We start from the raw sequence: 20,115 nt of genomic DNA, 5'->3' as shown, positions 1-20,115 counted from the left end.
ATATAACATGAATTTAGGAAAAAATCTTATCTTAAAATGATATCCATTTGAATTGCAAAGCATCGTACATCCTAATTTTTTTTATTATTATCATTATTTTATAAGTTCAATTCATAATATTTACTTATTGTAAGGTTAGTGAGAAGAACAATAGAGTGATCTATACCTTCACCATGTGTCTTATCTATTTATAGGCTCACAAATATAATTACATCAGCAACTCTATAAGAAGTTTTTCAAAAAGTAAATAGACGGACAACCACTTTAACTTTTACTTTATCCTCTAAATTCATTTAAATTACTAAAACTTTTTAAGACTTTAAATTTTTCAGTAACTAATTTGAAAAGATTGTATTCTTAAAATCTGAAAAAGAATTAAAAATTTAAATGTTGATGTAGACTTAATGGAATATAGATGAAAATCTTATCTTCATATTAATTTAAATATCATTAACTTTAAAAAAATATAATTTGAATTTGAATTTTTTATTTATTAAATATATCTATTAAATGGCAAAACTTTCGTACATCCTCAAGATTTGTTATTATTATCTTTATTTTATAATTTCAGTTCATTACATTCACTTAATGCGCCATAATCACCATCAAATAAAGCTGAACAAATTTCGTATCAGATAAAAAGTACTCTAAAACTTTAATAAAATCTTTAAATAAATTATGCTCAGATAAACTTCGAATTCTAGTCTATAAATTTGAGGAAAGGTATGGGAAGTTACACAAAGTTTTCCTTCTAAAAGCAATCTGTAAGTTGTACTCTAATTGCTCTAATGGCTTTTTCATTCTCTAATCTAACGGAGTCTCTTTCAATGCCCTTAGTATTCACAATCTTGGGTTTCTGGGTTTTGTACAAATTATTAGGTTTGCTGAGGGGAAATGCAAACGCATCTAGATTGCCACCCGGGCCATTGGGGTTTCCTATTATAGGAAACATGCATCAGTTGGGGAAGCCCCCTCACCGTTCTCTTCACGACCTTGCTAAGCAATATGGTCCCATTATGTTATTAAGATTGGGTTCTACTCCTACTGTATGGTGGTCTCTTCTTCTGAGATGGCCAAAGAGTTTTTAAAAACCCATGATTTGGTTTTTGCTAACAGGCCTGAATCTGCTGCCGCAAAATACGTAGCTTATAATGAAAAGAATCTGTGTTTGGCTCCTTATGGAGATTACTGGAGACTCATGAGGAAAGTATGTGTATTGGAGTTGCTGAGTGCCAAGAGAGTTGAGTCCTTTAGGTCTGTGAGAGAGGAGGAGGTCTATCTGGGAGTGAAAAGTATATGGGAGAAGAGTAAGCATGGAAAAGTTGCTGTGAATGTGAGAAAGAGCATAGCATCTCTCATCTCCTCTATAATCTGGAGGACTCTGGCTGGCACTAAAATATCTCAAGATGATGATTTGGTAGGTGATGAGCTTAACAGAATGGTACAGCAGGTGACAAGTATGATTGGAGCTTTCAATATTGGAGACTTCATTCCTTCCATTGCGTGGATTGATGAGTTGAGTGGTGTGAAGGGGAAGATGAAGAAGGCCCACAACTTCTTTGACAGAGTTGTTGGGAAGATTATAGACGAACACATAGAAGAGCGCAGGCGCAGGGGAAACCAGGGCCAGAGAGACCATACTAAGGACTTGGTTGACATACTTCTGGAGATGGCACAGAATGAAAGTGACTTGAAAATCACTCGAGAACACATTAAAGCAACTGTTTTTGTACTCCCTCCATCTCTGCTTGTCCACTGGACTATTCTTTTCAACTGTGTGTTTTTTCATATTGACATACATAGTTCATTTACCTCTTCGATTGAAGGATTTCCTATATTCATTTTTCATTAATAGTTATCTAATAACTTCTCTTTTTTCCTTATGATAGGACATGTTTTTAGGGGCATTGGAGACAACAATCACAACCTTAGAATGGGCAATGAGTGAGATGGTGAGAAACCCACACGTTGCACAGAAGTTGCAGGCAGAAATTGAATCTATAGCAGGCAAACAGCTTATGGTGAGAGAATCTGATCTTGTGGGCATGGAATACCTGCAATGTGTAGTGAAGGAGGTGTTCCGTTTATACCCTGCAGGGCCCTTAATGCTCCCCCATGAATCCACAGAAGACTGTATTGTCGCTGGCTACTTTATACCTCGCATGACCAGGCTTATTGTGAACGTGTGGGCAATTGGAAGGGATCCAGCAGTGTGGGAAGATCCCTCGACATTCAAGCCTGAGAGATTTATTGGTAAGAATATTGAAATCAAAGGGTGAGATTTCGAGATGCTTCCATTTGGTGCAGGAAGGAGAGGATGCCCTGGAGCTGGATTTGCAATGGCGAACATTGAGCTTGTCTTGGCACAGCTCGTAGATTGCTTTGACTGGACTTTGGAAGGCAATGGCAATCCCTCAGAGTTGGATATGACTGAAACCTTTATAACCAGTCTTCTCAGAAAAGATAATCTTCTTGCTGTCCCCACCTTCAAACTCGAGTTGAACATGTAGGAGTGAGAGAATAGCACCAGCTTTCCTAAATCCAATTACATATATAGAATAGGGATTCCCTTTAAGCTCTTCCTAGAAATTGTTGTAACAGTTCTTTCCATATATTACGGTCTGAATAAAAGTAGTTCTCTCCTTAAAAGAGTTGTTTTGGAGCTTACTTTTATAGTATCAACTTCGGTACGTGCTATATATGCATATATAACTAAAATCATATTTGAGAGTTAGAGTTATTCCACATGATAGTTGGTGACTAGCCATATTGGCCATTAAACTTTGGCCATTTTTTTCAAATTATAGCATTGCAAATAGAGTGATTGCATTTATGATTGGAAATGAATATTCAGCATATTAGAAATATGTCTAAATTTGAGAATTTGTCAAAAAAGCATCTAGCTCATTGTCAAAATTTGATACCTATAAAGGAAAAGCATTAGTATCAAAATTTGAACCTATTAAGGTAAGAAGATTAGTTCAAACATATAACACTTGTCATAATAATAAGGTTTTTAAAAAAGCTTTAAATCAACTCGCAAATTATATTGTCACCAAATTTCTTTGAGATATGTTAATGTATTAATCATTAAAGGTTAACATATTTGTGATTTATTTTTAGTTTAGATGGTTATCATGGAATGTAAATTATCCTTTGGAATAAAGAATTTATATTAAATAATAATATATTCTATTATGCACCTCTTGCACCTAACATTATTAAATAACAGTAGTTCTTAGAGTAGAGTGAAGAGAAATGAATTAAGAAAACTAGCAAGCAAAGGTGTACAGACTAGAAAGCATAGATCCTTCATTGTGGAATCAACCTAAAAGCATAGATTGGACCCTAAAAAGGAGATAAATATAGAGAAGTTTCATTTCTAGATTTGAGATAGACAAATTCAAAAATCTAGATCAATTATTTATAAATTTATTTTTCAAAAATAACATTTAATTATTTAATTATTCACTTTGATAACTCTTAATTATTAGTATAAAATTTATATATTGAATTGTAAACATTTCATTTGATTAACCTAAACTAAAATTAATTAAATATCTGAAATCTTTTATTATTTAAGCAACCAAAATACTCTACAAGACTTCTACTATTGAATAACAAAAGAAACTGTAAATTCAAATCCTATTGTTAGAGTTCAGAGCCAATAGCTCTGGTCATCTCATCGGGCCTACCACCAATATCACAACATCTATACAATATCTAGCTTCACAAGTCCTAAATTTTTATGAACTGAGAATTAATAATATTTAGCATATTTTGGGTAACTTTCATATATATATATATAAAGGATGCAGAAGAAGTGAACTATATGGTTCTAAAGAAAGTTGGACTATACATGAAGAGTAAGCTCAAAAACAACACTATGAAGGAGAGAACTATTTTCATTCAAACCGTAATATCCACGGAAAAAAATCAATATGAAAAGAACTGTTACAACAATTTCTAGGAAGAACATAAAGGGAATCCTTATTTTATAGTCTAGGGGAGAGGACACATTAGTTGTGCACCCTAACTTCGCGCTTCTCAAAATCCTATGTGGAAATTTCAAATCACTTCAATTTTTTACAAAAGCTTACTTGGCAAGTCCCCTGCTTATAACTAAGGTTACGTTTCAGGGCCACATCATCAAATATGATACCACATCAGCATGTTTTTTGCCAAGGTGTCCAAACCAGCCCAAAGAAAAAGGTGAGACCAATGGACATGCAAAAGGGCCCCAATTTATTGCTTTTACCCAAGGGGTAAACTCTTATGCAAAGGTTAAAGGGATAACCATGGTCAAAGCAATAAATGCTTGATGAGACCCTTGGGTTAGATGGAGGTTGAGTTAAGAGAAAAAGTCTCTAATCATGCTAGAGGGTTGAGTTAACCATTAAAGGTTGGGAAGACTTTCAAGGTTAACTTGTTGGAAACATAAAGCCTTTAATGGTTTTCAAAGACTTTGAGGGTTTGAGAAGTGACTTCCCTTTTCTTAGGGATGTGACAATATTTAGGAGATGGGTTAGGCTAATTTAGAAGTGATTAGAAGAATCTAGAAGGGGGTTTAGAGAGGCAAGTGGGAGATGTAGGAAAATGCAAGTGGGTGAGGGATAATGGGATTAAAATAAATTGCTTTATTTCAATTTGGTTGCAAGTTGTGAAATTAAATAAAATAGATTTATTTAATTGGGGTAAACTATTAATTAAATATAAATTTAATTAAAAAGTAAGAAGAAGGGATTTAATTAAATAAAATGATTTGTTCAATTAAACAGGCTTAAGTGAATTTAACTAAATAAATTGAATAATTTACTTAATTAAATAGAAGAATGTGAGTGATTTAATTAAATTAGATTTAACTAAACAGAGGAATGAACATAAAATATTCATTTAGGAATATAGTCATTTTTATATGTCTACAGGAATGATATTGAGAAAACAAGGAAAAACATAAAGAAAACATCAAAAAAGAAGATAAAGAAATGAAGGGGAAAGGGTTGACTATAGTTTGGGAAATTTAGGAAGCAGGATTAGAAGTTGGGTGTGGTTAGTGGGAGCATTCTAAGAAAAAATTTAGCCATCTGTCCAGCCATGTGGAGGAAAAGATACAAAGAGGCATCCAAAATCAGGAGTATTCACGTTTTTCTTTAATATATAGAACTATTTGTTGTGGATGGTATGAATGGCTTATGCCCGTAGGAAGCGTTGAAAGCTGTTGTGTCCATTTATCAAATAAAGCGTTTATAATTTTCTTTAGACGATGAAATTTGTAGAAAAGCCTTCAAACTTTTTGTTGTTTCTAGTTTTGCCAGACATTTGAAGGCTTGTAAAGTTTGATTATTGAGCGTCAAGGAAATGTGTTTTTATTGAATTCCATAATTAATTTGGTGCAAGAATAAAAGGCACAAAAACTCATAGGATATCAGGCAATAGGCAGTTGAGTAGTCATGGAAGATGTTCCTATTCCCCGTAGTAATTCATCGCCAGCCCTTCATTCTCCACACTCACGAGTCCACTTGGTAACTGCACTTAACTGGAAAAGGTTGCGTAGAAGTTTGAATACAAGGAGAGGTAAGGGTGTGGAAATATTTTGGTAGTTTGATTTGGTGGTTTGATTCGATGAAGTTCAGATTGTTTTGTTATTTATGTATTTGGGTGAATTGGTAAAAGCATTGAATTTTATAGGTCGTTGGATCAATCGTGAGCATTGCTAATTTTTTTTCATACATAAAGAAAAAATATATTCTAAGGAGATATATGGTTAGATTACTATGTAAGATTCTAGCGTAAAAAGTTAAGCAAGTCCTTGAGGATATTGATAGGGACAAGTGCATGTCTCTAGTGGAAGCTTTGGAGTGTGGGCTTATTGATGGAGCGATTGATCAAGAGTCTACTGGACATGTTACCCCTATATCAAAGGAATTAGGACTTCATTAGGTGTTTCTTTTGGAAGGTAAGGACTAACAAATGTCAAATTGGAGGTTAGATGCATCAAAGGTTGAAGGAATCTCCATCATGTCAAGTTAGCTTCTTGCTTTCATATGGTGTTCTACATGAGAAGCATATGTTTTTGCTTTACTTCTTTTATGTTGATGGATTTCAACAATTTAATATTGTGAAGTTTTCTTTTTGGTGATAGGGAAGAGATGGTGTTCTACATGAGAAGCATATGTTTTTGCTTTACTTCTTTTATGTTGATGGATTTCAACAATTTTATATTGTGAAGTTTTCTTTTTGGTGATAGGGAAGATATTTGGTGGACTCAATATGAATTGTTGCCCAAATAGTTCATGTTTAGTGATTGGGGTAATTATACCTTTTTGAGAGTTATGATACAACTTGATGGAGCTCTATGATTATAGTTCAGCATGGATTGTTGTTCAATAATTCAAAGGATATGTAATTTGGGAGTTCAAGGAGATAGTAGTCCAAGATTTTATGAATTTGGTGTGGATTTACACCCTTCTAAAGGTTACTAGGTAGCTTGATGGAGTTCCACCTAATTAAAGATTTTTTTCTACAAAGAAAATTCTTCTCAAGAATGTGTATTTATTTTGAATAATCAACATGTTTTTCATGTTGTATGTTGACCTTAGGGGGTCCCTTGGTAGGTTGAAATTCAAGGTTTCAAAGGCACATTTTCAAGAGCAATATAATAGGAGGGGAAATGCTAGTGTAGCTCATTACATTGTCTATAATATGCAGTTATCATAGTTATTACAACTGCATACAACTATAATTTCTCGTTATTTTTATATCGATTTGGAATTCATCAAAGAATTATTAATAAAGTATATCAAGCATTTTGCCTTTCATTTTATAGGTTTATTTTACATCCAAATGAGTTAGTTCCAAAAATGATATTCATTTAAGTTTGTTTCTTTTTATTTATGGCTATCTAGAACCTCAAAAAAGAAATGATTAGTTCATCCTTTTATACACTCTCCCACCAACAATGTTTTAGTTTTCGTTAATCTTACCTATTTTTTATTAAAGAAGTAGCAAAAATAAGGATGTTGACCCTTAATACAATATCCCAAAGGTAGTAAAGATAACTTACAAGGGTACAAAACCTAAAAAACAAGGCAATATAGGAAAACAAGACCCTGTCAACCCAAAAACAACCCAAAACCCAACTCAAGAATAGGGGGAAACACCTGAGCCATGATCAAGAGGGTTTTGGGGGGTGGCAGAAGATTTCCCTTTTCGTCTATGACAAACCATAGTCCTGGCAATGCTATCATTAGGTCCAACAGAAGGAGAGTCAAGCAAGGAGGGACTTGTAGAAGGCTAATCAACAACAATAGCAGGGGATGAAACAACAACAAGATGTTGCAAAACGTCCTGAGAAGATATAGAATAGCATTGGGGATCTAGAGAAGAGTTGTAGAGATGAAAGATGAAATGTTCAAAGAAGTGAGAGGGTTTGAAGTATCAACAACAAAACCATCCCGGGAGGGGGCACCATCCTCTTGAGAGGAGCCCACAAAGTTAGAATCTAAAGCATTGATCATTAGGTGCTCCGCGATAGCATCTTTCCACCAGGTAGCAATACCTTTGTGTTGAGGCAACAGACAATTTGAAGCGAGATGACCCATAGAAAAGCACCTCCAACAATGCAAGGGGAGACCCTCAAAGTCTAGAAGTTGGGTCTAGGGCTTGTCCCCAACCATTAAAACTATGAGAGTTGAGAAATACAACACCACAGGAGCCCAAAAGATCTCTGCAAGCTGAAATAAACCTATTACAAGGAGAAGCAAGGAAGCAACAACAGAAAAACAAATACACCGAAAATATGCTCAAAAAGATGAGAGCTCAATATTCACAAAATTTGTAATGTGATAATGTTACAAAGAAAAGAAAATTAACCTCTAATAGGTCAAGAAACCCTAAAAGGGAAAACCTAGACTTGCACATAATAATTAATAAAAGAATTAATTATTATGCACCTAATGTTAGCTTAAGTGTAAAAAGAGATAAAGGGAACTTAAATAATTAGAACAAATGTTGTTTAATTAATCAAGTAAAGGCCTGATTACTCTAACACCCCCCCTTAAGCTAGACTTAGGGAGAAGCTAAAACCTAGAACAACTACTGAAAGCAGGAAAGATGGGTCCCGACAAAAAGGCCTGATCAGGTACCCAAATACAATGAAATCTCTATGAAATGGAGAAAAAGGAGAAAACCCAGTGGGAAAAAACTCCTCTCCAAAAAGAGATAAAAGAACATGTTGAAAGAAATAAGAAGGAAGGAAGGGTTCATAAAGACCCCCCAAGGACAACTTCCTTCACCCCAAGCATAGAGCGCAACTGAAGATAGTGCGGCGATGCAAAAGGGTTCGTGAATATGTTTGCAATCTGCTCGGCAGTGGGAATGTACTCCAGAATGAGAGAACCATCCTGAATCAACTGGCAGATAAAATGGATGTGAAGCTCAATGTGCTTCGTCTGTTGATGCTCTATCAGGTTGTGAGAAATATGAATAGCACTCTGATTGTCACACCAAAGAACAATGGGACTATTAGGAGGAAAACCAAACTCAGTCATCAATTGTCCAAGCCATAAGATCTCCTGATTGGCGAGCATAATAGCTCGGTACTCAGCCTCTATAGATGATAAAAAATGAGCAGTCTGCTTCTTGCAAGACCATGTGATAGGACTAGAGCCAAGACAAAAAGAAAAGCCAGAAGTAGACTTTCGATCAGTGACATCACCAGCCCAATCTGAGTCAGTGTAGCCAACAATGTGAGGTTCCCCTGATGTTTAGTGAATGCCATGAGAAATAGAGCCCTGAATGTACCACAAAATATGTTTGGCAGCTTGCCAATGTGTCTCATGAGGATCATGGGAGAATCGAGAGACAAGGCCAACTGCAAAGGAAAGACCAGGACGAGTGTGTGTCAAGTACAACAAACTGCCAACCAACTACCTGTAAAGTGTAGAATCTACTGAAGGAGTGGGACAAGTAGTAATCAAAACAACCCCTGACTGAAAAGGAGTGGGAGTAGGCTTGCAATCAAGCATGCCAAAGCGCCAAAGAATGTCAAGAGAATACTTCTGCTCGTAAATATAGATCCCATCAAAAGACTGAATCACCTGAAGACCAAGAAAATAGTGCAGAAGACCGAGATCTATCATCTCAAACTGGTCCATCAAAGCTCGTTGAATATGTTGAATCATAAAGGATGAGCTACTTGTGATGAGGAGATCATCAACATATAGCACAAGAATCAGGATCTCACCCTCAAGAAGCTGAATGTACACTATGTGATCGAAATGACTGCAGGTGAAACCAGTGGAGAGCAAGAAAGAATCCATCTTCTCATACCAAGCCCAAGGGGCCTGTTTGAGACCATACAATGAATGCCTAAGTCTGCAAACCAAAGAACTATCTTGCACAAATCCTTGAGGCTACTCCATATAGATCTCCTCCTATAGGTCCCCATGCAAGAAAGAACTCTTCAAATCCATCTGAAAAATGAGCCATCCCTGAGAAGCTGCAAGAGATAGTACAAAGCAAGTAAAGTTCATGTTGGCAAGAGGGGCAAATGTCTCAGAGTAATCAATACCCTCAACCTGCGAGAAACCCTTCGCAGCAAGACGTGCTTTGTACTTATCAATCAAGCCATCAACAACATACTTAGTGTGATACAACTAGCGACACCTATCCATCTTTCTGCCCTTAGGAAGAGGACAAAGATCCCAAGTATTATTCCTCATCAAAGAAGAATAATCCTCCTCCATAGCACAATCCCACTTAGGGTTTCCTATAGCCTATAAAAAACTTCTAAGGATCATCTAAAATGGCATGACTCAAAAGACTAGAATCCACAATATGAGAATGAGTGCAACGAGTATCTGAAGGATCACCAACCATAGATCCTGCCGCCTCAACAGTAAAGCGAGCCCACTTGGGCATATGAGGTGGAGCAGGTGGAGTTGGCGATGGAGGATCATCAACAACATCATCAGAATCATCCTCAAAATAATCCTGAAGAGATGCAGTCGGAGGAGTAGGAAGAGGAGTAGACACTAGAGACAGGGTATCCACTGTGGGAAGGCGCTCATCAAACTGAACATCCCATCGAAACAAGACCTCTCTGGAATCAGGATCAAACAACTTGTATGCCTTAACATCCTCACAATAGCCAACAAAAATGAGGGGTCATCTCTTCTGCTCCATTGCTTTCCTTTGAGCATTAGGAATAAATGCCCATGCCTCACTGCCAAACACACAGAAAAAAGAAACACCAAGCTTGTCATGAGACCAAGCCTCCTCAGGAGTCATATGTCAAATTGCCTTGTGAGGCATCTGATTTTGAATATAGTTGGCATAATTGACTGCCTCAGCCCAAAAAGACGAATCCATGGACCTTGACTGAATCATACAATTCGCCATCTCCAGTAAAGTTTTGTTCTCGCGCTCAACAACACCATTCCGCTGAGGGGTGTAGGGAACAGTAAACTGATGCTGCAAACCATGCTCAGTGCAAAAATCTCTGAAAGCCTGATTCACATACTCCCCCCATTATCTGTACATATCTGCCGAATAGAACAACCAGACTGCTTCTCTACGAATGTCTTGAAGATTTGAAATAAATCAAAGACATTAGACTTGTACTTAAGAAAGTACACCCATGTGCATCTGGAGAAGTCATCAATAAAAGTGAGTACATACTTGGTCCCAGAAAAAGGAGTAGGAAATGACATGAGATCATTGTGAATCAACTCCAAGGGTACCAAAGCACGAGGGGCTCTTCCCTTTGAAAAGGAATCCTGTGATGCTTGCCAAACACACAACCATGACAAATACCATCAGTGTAGGAAATCTATGGGAGCCCAAGAACAAGTGCCTATGTACTCATCTGTTGAAGATATTTGTAATTGACATGGCCCAAGAACTCATGCCAAAGCTTACTCACTGAATCTACATGTGCTATAAGAGACGAACCTGCACCCACAGAGGGCTCAAATCCATCAAATCTATAAAGATGAGATGCAGTATCAACACTCCCAATAGCCACAACCAAATCAAAGTCATGGAAGTCTCGAATAACCACATCATGTGGTGAGAATTCAACTATCTTACCAGAGCCAAAATGACAAACCTGATAAATGGACAAGAGGTTCGTCGAGATGTCAGGGACAACCAGAACATCCTGCAGAGTACCCCCATCCAAAGAGACAGAACCTGAACCCAAGACTGAAAGCTGAACTGAGTCACCCACTGCAATCTATGAAGTACCACAAGAGGCAAGAGAAGTAACCAACTGTTGAGTGTGAGTCATATGGTGAGAAGCACCAGAATCTAATATCCAAGTGGACCCATAGGTCGAAGCTCGAGTAGTGAGAGCATGACCTTTCCCTGTGGAAGAAGAAGATGCCTGAGGTGAGGAGATGTGATGTTGTTGCATGGCTTCCTCTAAAGCCTCTAAGCATTTCCAACACCTGGAAACTGGATGTCCTTCCTTGCCACAAAAACTGCAAGTGTCACTTGATTTCTTCTTAGTCTTGGAGGAAGACTCAGTAGACTGTGAAGATTTCCCATGTTTCAGAGGAAATGGTGGTTAGGAATCAGACTTATGAGGTGGCTTGGAGGAATGCTCACTGCCTGCAGAATTCTTCTTTGGCTTCGATTTCTACTTTTGCTTTTCTGTAGAGGATTGAGCAACCAATGCTTTTTTCTTAGACCCTGAGAGTATGTCCAGCTAAGAAAGATGAGACTGCTCACAAGACAAACACTCACAAAACACATCAAAGGTAGGCATGGTGAAACGAGCACCCAAGCTATCCATGGTGGAGTAGAAAGCAGAGGCAAAAAATTGAAAATGACCCCAAAGCTTCGAAAGAATCAAGTGAATGCACTATGTGTCTATGTTGATCTTGCCACACCCCTGGAGAACAGATCTGGTAGTCTTGAACTTGTTCAAAAAATCCTCAATGGTGGGAAAGGAATCAGGTGACAAGGAAACCAACTCTACCTCAATTTGTAAAGTCTGAATCTTATTAACCCTCTCGAAGAGAGACTCAAACTTCAACCACATAGCCTGAGGAGTGAGAAAATCATCAAGGTGAAACAGAAGATTGTCAGAGACATGCAAAGATTGAAAACCCATGGCCTCATCCATCTTGCTTCTATGCTAAAGAAGCTCATAAGGACAGTGGAATAGAGGCTGAAACTCATCCGAACAAGACCATAACCCTCGTCCCCAGAGAAGCCTCACATGGATTCTAGGTGTGATAGTTGTGTGATGCCAACAACTCAACTGAAGGATTTGCCATGAAACTCTGCACTTGCACCTGCTTGTGGTTTTTTTATTATGGTATCTCTTAGAATAGACAAAAGATGCAGAAGGGTTTGTTTGTTTTGAGAGTTTTGGTGTTCTATATTTCTGATATAAATGATAGAAAGCGAGAAAAAACACCCCCCACAAAACATAAATCCAAACCCTAGTACATACTGATTGGAAGGAAGTAGTGCATAAGCAAAAAAAAATTCAAACTGAAATATCATGTACTTGATGAAAAATATGAGAAACAAGATCACATATCTGAATAGAGCATGCTGAGAGCTTTCCAATGACTATTCATTTTCAAAAAATGGAGTCCGTTTGCCCATTCTATGGCCCCGGAAGTGTAGAAAATAGACCCCGCTTTGATTGGAAAAAGTATAGTCAAACAGAAAATTTCGAAAAAACATTCCAACACCACGAGGTCCATCTTGGAACCAGCTTTCCGACGCCTATTTATTTTTGAAAAAATGACTCCGTATGCTCAAGTTATGAAGAAAAAACCAACCCCCCCTTCAAAGGCAAGAGAGAGGGGCAACAGGGGCTCACTAGTGGCTGGGCTGGGTGGAGGTGGCGCTCTGGTAGTGCTTCGGTGGTGCTCTGGGGTGGAGCGGTGGAGTGCTGGAGGCACGGTGGTGGGGACTGGCGGGCGGGGGCTAGCGAGAGGGGAGACTGCTGGCGGGACTAGTGTCAGTGAGGAGACAGCCAACGACAAGGGCCTGCACTGACAGGGCCAATGGCCGGACTATCACGGATACAGGGACCTGCGAACCCCTAAAAACAAACTTTTTATCTATTTATTTATTTATTTTTTAAACTTTGCCTTTTGAATTTTTTTTTGCACAAAATCAATTTTCGACCTGAATGTCGTAAAAAGGCAAAATAAATAATTTTTTTTGAATTTTTTTTCGAACTACGTGCTAGGGTCGTATGACCTGGTACTTAGGAAAAAATACCCCCAGAGGCTCAAGAGTAAAAAATGGTCAAGTTTTAAATGACCATAGGGGTTTTTGGGCCTTCTGAGCACGATAGTGAGGTCCGTTTAGGCCCAAAGTGCTTAGAAATGAGGCCTATCCCTAGGTGCATAAAAAAACTTCTAAAAACCCCAGATTTACTTCCAAGGCAAAAATATCAAAACAAGAACAGATAGCTGCAGATTTGAAGCTCTGATACCATGCGAGAGTTGAGAAATACAACACCACATGAGCCCAAAAGATCTCTGCAAGCTGAAATAAACCCGTTACAAGGAGAAGCAAGGAAGCAACAACAGAAAAAAAAAAATACACAAAAACTATGCTCAAAAAGATGAGAGCTCAATATTCACAAAATGTGTAATGTGATAATGATACAAAGAAAAGAAAATTAACCTCTAATAGGCCAAGAAACCCTAAAAGGGTAAACCTAGGCTTGCACCTAATAATTGATAAAATAATTAGTTATTATGCACCTAAGGTTAGCTTAAGTGTAAAATGAGATAAAGGGAACTTAAATAATTAAACAAATGTTGTTTAATTAATCAAGTAAAGCCCTGATTACTCTAACAAAAACCACATCCCCAAGGAGGGGCACAAAAATATCAATATCCACAAGATGTGAGAAAATTGGAGTGGCTCATAGAGGAGGTAGCATCATCAACCTTCAAAAAATGCCTAATAGAGTTGTCAATAGCCTCATAGCAAGAATGCTCCCAGAGAGGAAGGGAGAGATTAGGAAGGCAAACTAAAATTGGACACACATTAAGAAAAATGCAACATTATTACACATATAAACTATGATAATATAAATTCTGCTAATTAAAAATGTATGTATTAAATTTATGCAAAATATGATTTAAATCACTCTATCTTAGATGCATTGAAATATTGAAAAAAACAATTTCAAGTGAATTATTTCCTTGAGTAATTCCATGCAAACAATGAAATAAACCATTTTAACTTAGAGACACAGGTGAGAATCCCAAAATAATCAACGCTTCACTAGATTTATAATCACTATAGTATGAATATACCTTCTCCTTTTTCCGAAAAATTAAACTCAAGCTAATTTCATAATGAAATTTCTGAAATGTAATTTTATTAGTAAGAGTGGTTAGATCACATGTTTTCTCAATTCAAGGGCCATTTTTTATGACGTTAGGGACTATTCTTATGTTTTATGGTGTTATAATTTGTTAATCTTTATTGATATATCTTATATATTATAGGAAGTCATTTTCTAATATGTGAATCTTTTTTATAAAATGATTGATTAACCACACCCTACTATCCATCAAACAAAACCATTTTGAAAATCCTCAAAAAGACAGTGAATGATGATGGCAGAGCTTGGCATGTTCAATTGAACCCTACTCTATGGGCCTACCATACTAGTATCCGCACACCAACAGGTGCCACACTTTTCTCTCTTGTTTATGGATCACAAGCAATACTACCAATCGAAGTAGATATACCCTCTCTCTAGGTATCATTAAAAGGTCTTATCCCAGATGAAGAATAGGGAGTATCTAGACTACAAGAGCTAAAATTGATAAATGAACAAAGACAAACTTCCTTTGGTCATTTAAATGTATATCAACAAAGACTGTGCCGCAGTTACAATCACAAAGTAAAACCAAGAACATTTCAAGTTGGGGAACTAGTACTCAAAGAAAATCCACGCAACCAAGAAGATCGAGAAAAGAAAGGGAAGTTTGAACCAAATTGGTTAGGACCATTTGTGGTCACAATAGTATTTGGGTCAGGAGCATATCAACTATCAACACAAGATGGGGATCAGCTCAAGGAACCAATCAATAGCATGCATCTGAAGATGTTTTATGTCTGAAAAATCTGAAAAATCCAAAAACAGTAAAAAAAAATAAAAATCAAATCAAATATGAGAAAAAGTGCAATAAAAACAGATGGTGAAAACCTGGCAAACAAATGCTATCTATCCGCTAGTTCTTCCATCTATTAGTTCATGCATTTTTTTGCTTGAATTCATTCTCCATCAGCACTATCCATCATAAGCCTTTGTACATACGCAGACATTGCAACTAATTTCTCGCCATGATTTGGATCATTGGGTATATCATAATGAATTTGTTTCTAGGCTTGGGGGAAAATGCTACACCTAGCTGGGGGCAAAATTTACAATCATTTTGAGCTTAATCAAATAGGTAAAACCAATAGTTAGACAACACTTGTCAAGCGAAAACACTGAGACACATACAACGTTGAACATGAGATCACATTGTTAACCATCAAGCTATCACACGTCAATCTAAGCACATCGCACATTTTTCAATGGACATTTTTTAATGGATGATATCTTTTGGATTCAACTTTCAGCACTTTGGTTCAACTTTACTATCTTGATTTTTGCTATCATGATTTTTGAGTGCCTTCAGAATGTCTTTGACTAGAGGAACAACAAAGAAACATGATGTTTTTCTTGTTTGTTGTCTGTAAATTAATCATTAGTAGGTGCAAATTTTTCTCAGGACATGATCATCGGAGTATCATTGAAGACATTTCCGATTTGCATATACCAATGGTTAATACTGTCTGTTTTACGCAAACAACACTCAGGTCATCTTGGTTTAATTATACCTTGATGCTTGTGCTAACTTGCAATATCAAAATCTAGGAAAGCAGTGCTCAGGTCATCATGGTTTAATTATACCATTGATGTTTGCACTCATTTCCCACATTTCCAAAGGCTCAATGATGAAAAAAAGCAATAACCTAGTGACTGGTCCAATTGTAGCTTTACATTTCATTAGCATTCACATTGGCATTTAGCTTGCATTTCATTCTTGCATGGGATCCCAAAAGCTCATCTTATCCAAGGTCAAATCTATCACAATAATCATCAATGTATTATCAAAAGGTATATACACAATCAGAATGATGATTCATCTCTCTCCAGATATTGTCAACCCAACGTAAATCTTATGCTACCCCCTCAAATGCACCACCATCATCATATCTCAATCATCCCACAACTTGATATCAACAAAATGTCAGTTCTTTATCCAATCAACCTTATCCATTCTATCAATCGATCACATCTGATATATTCTATCATGTCTTATACAGGATGTATCTTTCCTGGAACCAGACATTCTAATAAAGTCTTATACAGGATATATCGTTCCTGAAACCAAACGCTTTTGATCATCTTTGTCTTATACAGGAGGTATCTTTCTTGAAACCAAAACAAATCTAGATCTTATCAAAATAATCAAATTTGTTGAAATTTATCAAGCTCTATCAATCATCATGATCAAAGAAAATGCACTTTCATCAATCAATGTTGCAGAATCAAGTCATTTGTAATCAGGACATCAATTTTGCAACCATCCAAAAAACACTCCAACAATCAATTATCTCAATTGATCTCCCGTGGGGGCATCATCGTACCGCAATTTATCAATCAATGTTTGGGGCATCCTATCAAACCAATATCATCATCAAAATGAAATCATTCTTTGAATCAACATGTCATCACACCTCGCTTCAAAGAGGGGTAAAATGTATACACCTAAAAATGGTCTGAAGATAATTAATTGAATAAGCAGTTATTTAATTAATCCTCCTTCCCAATTTAAATTGAACTCATTAACAATTTGATTAAATTCTCTCACTCATCTACTTATTAATAAATCTAAGGATTTATTTAATAGGTTCATTTCAATAATCCTCTTTGATTAATTAATTATAATTAATTAATTAATTCCCCCCATCAAATTCATTTCTTCTAAATCCCCTAATTAATTAAAACAAATCAATTTATGAGTTGTTGAAAACTAATTAGCCTTTTTCCTATTATTTGAATTTTTAAATTCAAATTCCCCACACGCCTCCCAACTTATAACCACCTAGCCTAACCACTCCTAAACCTAACCCATTCCATCTAACCTTGGGTTTAACTAACCCTACCTTAGCTTGCACATCCTAACCTCCTATGGTGTGGATACTCTCTCCTTGAGACACATGGCATTCTTGGGCTACATGTCTCCCCTCTTGGACACTTGCCCTCTCATGAGCAAAGCTCCTTGACTCTTGTCACCATAGAGATGACAATTGTCCCCTTTCCTCCAACCTCTTCTCCAGCCACCTCCAATTGTCCCCTTTCATCCAACCTCTTCTCCAACCACCTCCAATTTCACCCTTGATATCTTCATATTCAATCTTGATCGTTGATTCCTACCACCTCACCCCTGGCCTTGGAAATCCTATAAATATCCCCCATGTTGGAGCACAAATCATCCCATCTCATTTGCATCTTAGGCATTGTTACTATAGGAATATTCATATTAGCATTATCATTTGAGCATTGTTATTATAGGCAATTGCATCTTAGATCTGGCTTAATTTTCTTATTTTCTAGCATAATCGTTGAATCATTTAGCTTAAATGGATCATTATCATTTAAAAACCTCCATCTAGGTTCAGTAAAGTCACTGGAATTTGCTTATCCAGATCAGAGAGCAAATCCATACTCGCATCTATTAGGAGGCAATAGATCAATTTGTCATGGTTTTATACTTGTTTGCTTTGAATTTGCTAACCATGCTTGTAATGATCTATTGAGTGTTTGTGTTGCAGCTGCAGGTATCACACTTCACAGGCACAACATTTTGGTGCCCATCGTGGGGTCGGAATTATCATTTTTGGCCTGTCAAGCTTCATCAAACCTTCATCTCTGGCCAGGTTTGAATCAGAATCTCGTACGAGGTCATTTCTAGCTTCGTACAAGCTCTTTTTCGTGCTTGGACGATAATACTTTCTAACTCGTATGAGCTTCTGAATTATCGTATGTGCTTGTTTCCACTCTCGCACGAGCTTGGAAGGATTGTCATACGAGCTAGTAAATTGTGTCGTACGACTTTTTGCTTCTTTGTTTTTAAAATAGATTGCATTTTTGGGTTTGCATGCTTAAATTTGATTACTACTAATGCTAACCCTGGTCTGTTTGTGAGATTTTTAGCAGCCTAACTTGTTTTTGTAGGACGTTGTCGAAGATTACGCTTGTCAAAGACTCATTGCATAAAAACACATCGTGACTACTAATGAATTTGTTTTGCAAGTTGCCTAGGAAGCCTCAACTAAACTTTTTGTCTTCTTTAAACTTTCTAGGCACACTTTTTTTTTGTTAAGGAAATGAACAATCATGTATTTGGTGTTTTGATGATAGGCGAGTATTCTCTCACCTTTCTTAGGTGATCAGAAAGCTAGACTCATCCTTTTCTTTCATTAGTGCATATCTTTAGCGGGCATGCCCTCCCGAGGAGCTAATAACTCTTAGCCATTAAGGCTGGTGAGAGGGGAACGACCTAAGTGGGAATGGCTAATGCCAAGTAATCTAACCCACTATAAAATAAACGTGATTTGATGAAAATCAAGTCAACGACAGTGCTGGGGAATAGCTCTCTTCTGTAGCTTCAGGTATATCAAACCTTGGTTTTCAAGGCTGGGAGACCTCTTAATTGAGTCTATACCTCGACACGCTGAATGGATCCCTTACTAGTTCCAATTAAATTAGAAGCTACCTTATTCACCTTCGAAAGGGGGATAATCTTTTTGCTAGAGAGATAGTAACTCTCCCAAGACACTTGCCATATCATGCCCCCATTAGCATTTGTAGTCGGATAATATGGCGTTGAGAATCCATTGCATGAGACTTAGCCACCGTATTCTGATTAGCTATTGGGTGTGTACCTAAGTTTGCAAGCAAAGGTTTTCTCTCTCAGCCAACTTCCTTAGGTAGCATATTTTGCTTGTGGTCACTTATCATATCGCATGTTTGCTATGTATTCATCCCTAAATAAAAAAATCAGACATCTAAAATTGAAAAAACATAAGCAAAACATCAAACTTCATTGATCAAAATTCGACCAAAAAAACATTCTTGTCTCTATTTTGTCCTATGTCATACAAGGCATTTATCTTGTTGTATGGCTTAGGAAAGTTTTTTGTACGATTGGGTTATTTGTCATATGAGATTCATATTTTGTCATATGGCTTAGTAGGTTGTGTCGTACGAACCGATGCTTTTTCAAATTAAATTCCTAGTTTGTCGTATGGTCTTGTATGTATTGTCGTTTGGGGTTGTATAGTCTGTCGTATGAATCTCTGTATCTGTCAGTCCAGAACTATCTTCTTGCACGCCCTTTTCAGATCTGCCATACTTGCTTGGTCAATTTACAGTAATCCTAAACACCCATTATATGTCGCTTTGTGCTTAAATTGTCTTCTTGGTTCGCTTGATCAAGTTATCATTTGTCAAATCGGATTCTAGAAATAGACACCTCAATATTTTCAAGTAGTCACCCTCAACAAGTTCAAGATTTAAACATCTCAAAGTGCATCATCACCCTCTTTAGTAAACTGATCACTCAAACATAGTTTCTCATCAGGATCTATCATCCTCTATCACGAAACTACAACGTTTGGTCAAAACAACCTTGTCCCACATCGTAGGATATATTGTTCCTATTGGATCTGATTTTTTTAATCAAAATCATCTTTGCACTCTAAAACCGAAAATCGAAAAACTTGCAAACTTTTAAACACTTGAATCCTTTTTTCATGTCATATCACTCTATCATGTCTACCTTGACAGTTGATCACTTATCAAAATAAACTTTAAACAATAAAATCCTAGCACAATATCCAACACACATGTATGCCCATTTTAAATAGGGTTCAGAGATGAAAGATTGCAGAAACAAAAATAGAAACGTTTGAAATAACTGAAGATCATAGAAACATGGAACATGAAGATGAAATACAAGTTGAGGAAGAAATAACAGAACAACGTGTCTGAGACATCAAAAA

The 20,115-nt window shown here is 36.8% G+C and overlaps 1 pseudogene; it reads left to right on the top strand.

The window, feature by feature from the left end:
• The first annotated feature begins 788 nt into the window (after nt 1-788).
• LOC131064523 (cytochrome P450 750A1-like) lies at nt 789-2,510 on the top strand (annotated as a pseudogene).
• Nucleotides 2,511-20,115: the final 17,605 nt, after the last annotated feature.

This window comes from Cryptomeria japonica, chromosome 4 (genome assembly GCF_030272615.1).
Source record: "Cryptomeria japonica chromosome 4, Sugi_1.0, whole genome shotgun sequence".
In the NCBI taxonomy this organism is placed as follows: Eukaryota; Viridiplantae; Streptophyta; class Pinopsida; order Cupressales; family Cupressaceae; genus Cryptomeria; species Cryptomeria japonica.
This window is presented reverse-complemented; position numbering and strand designations above follow the sequence as displayed.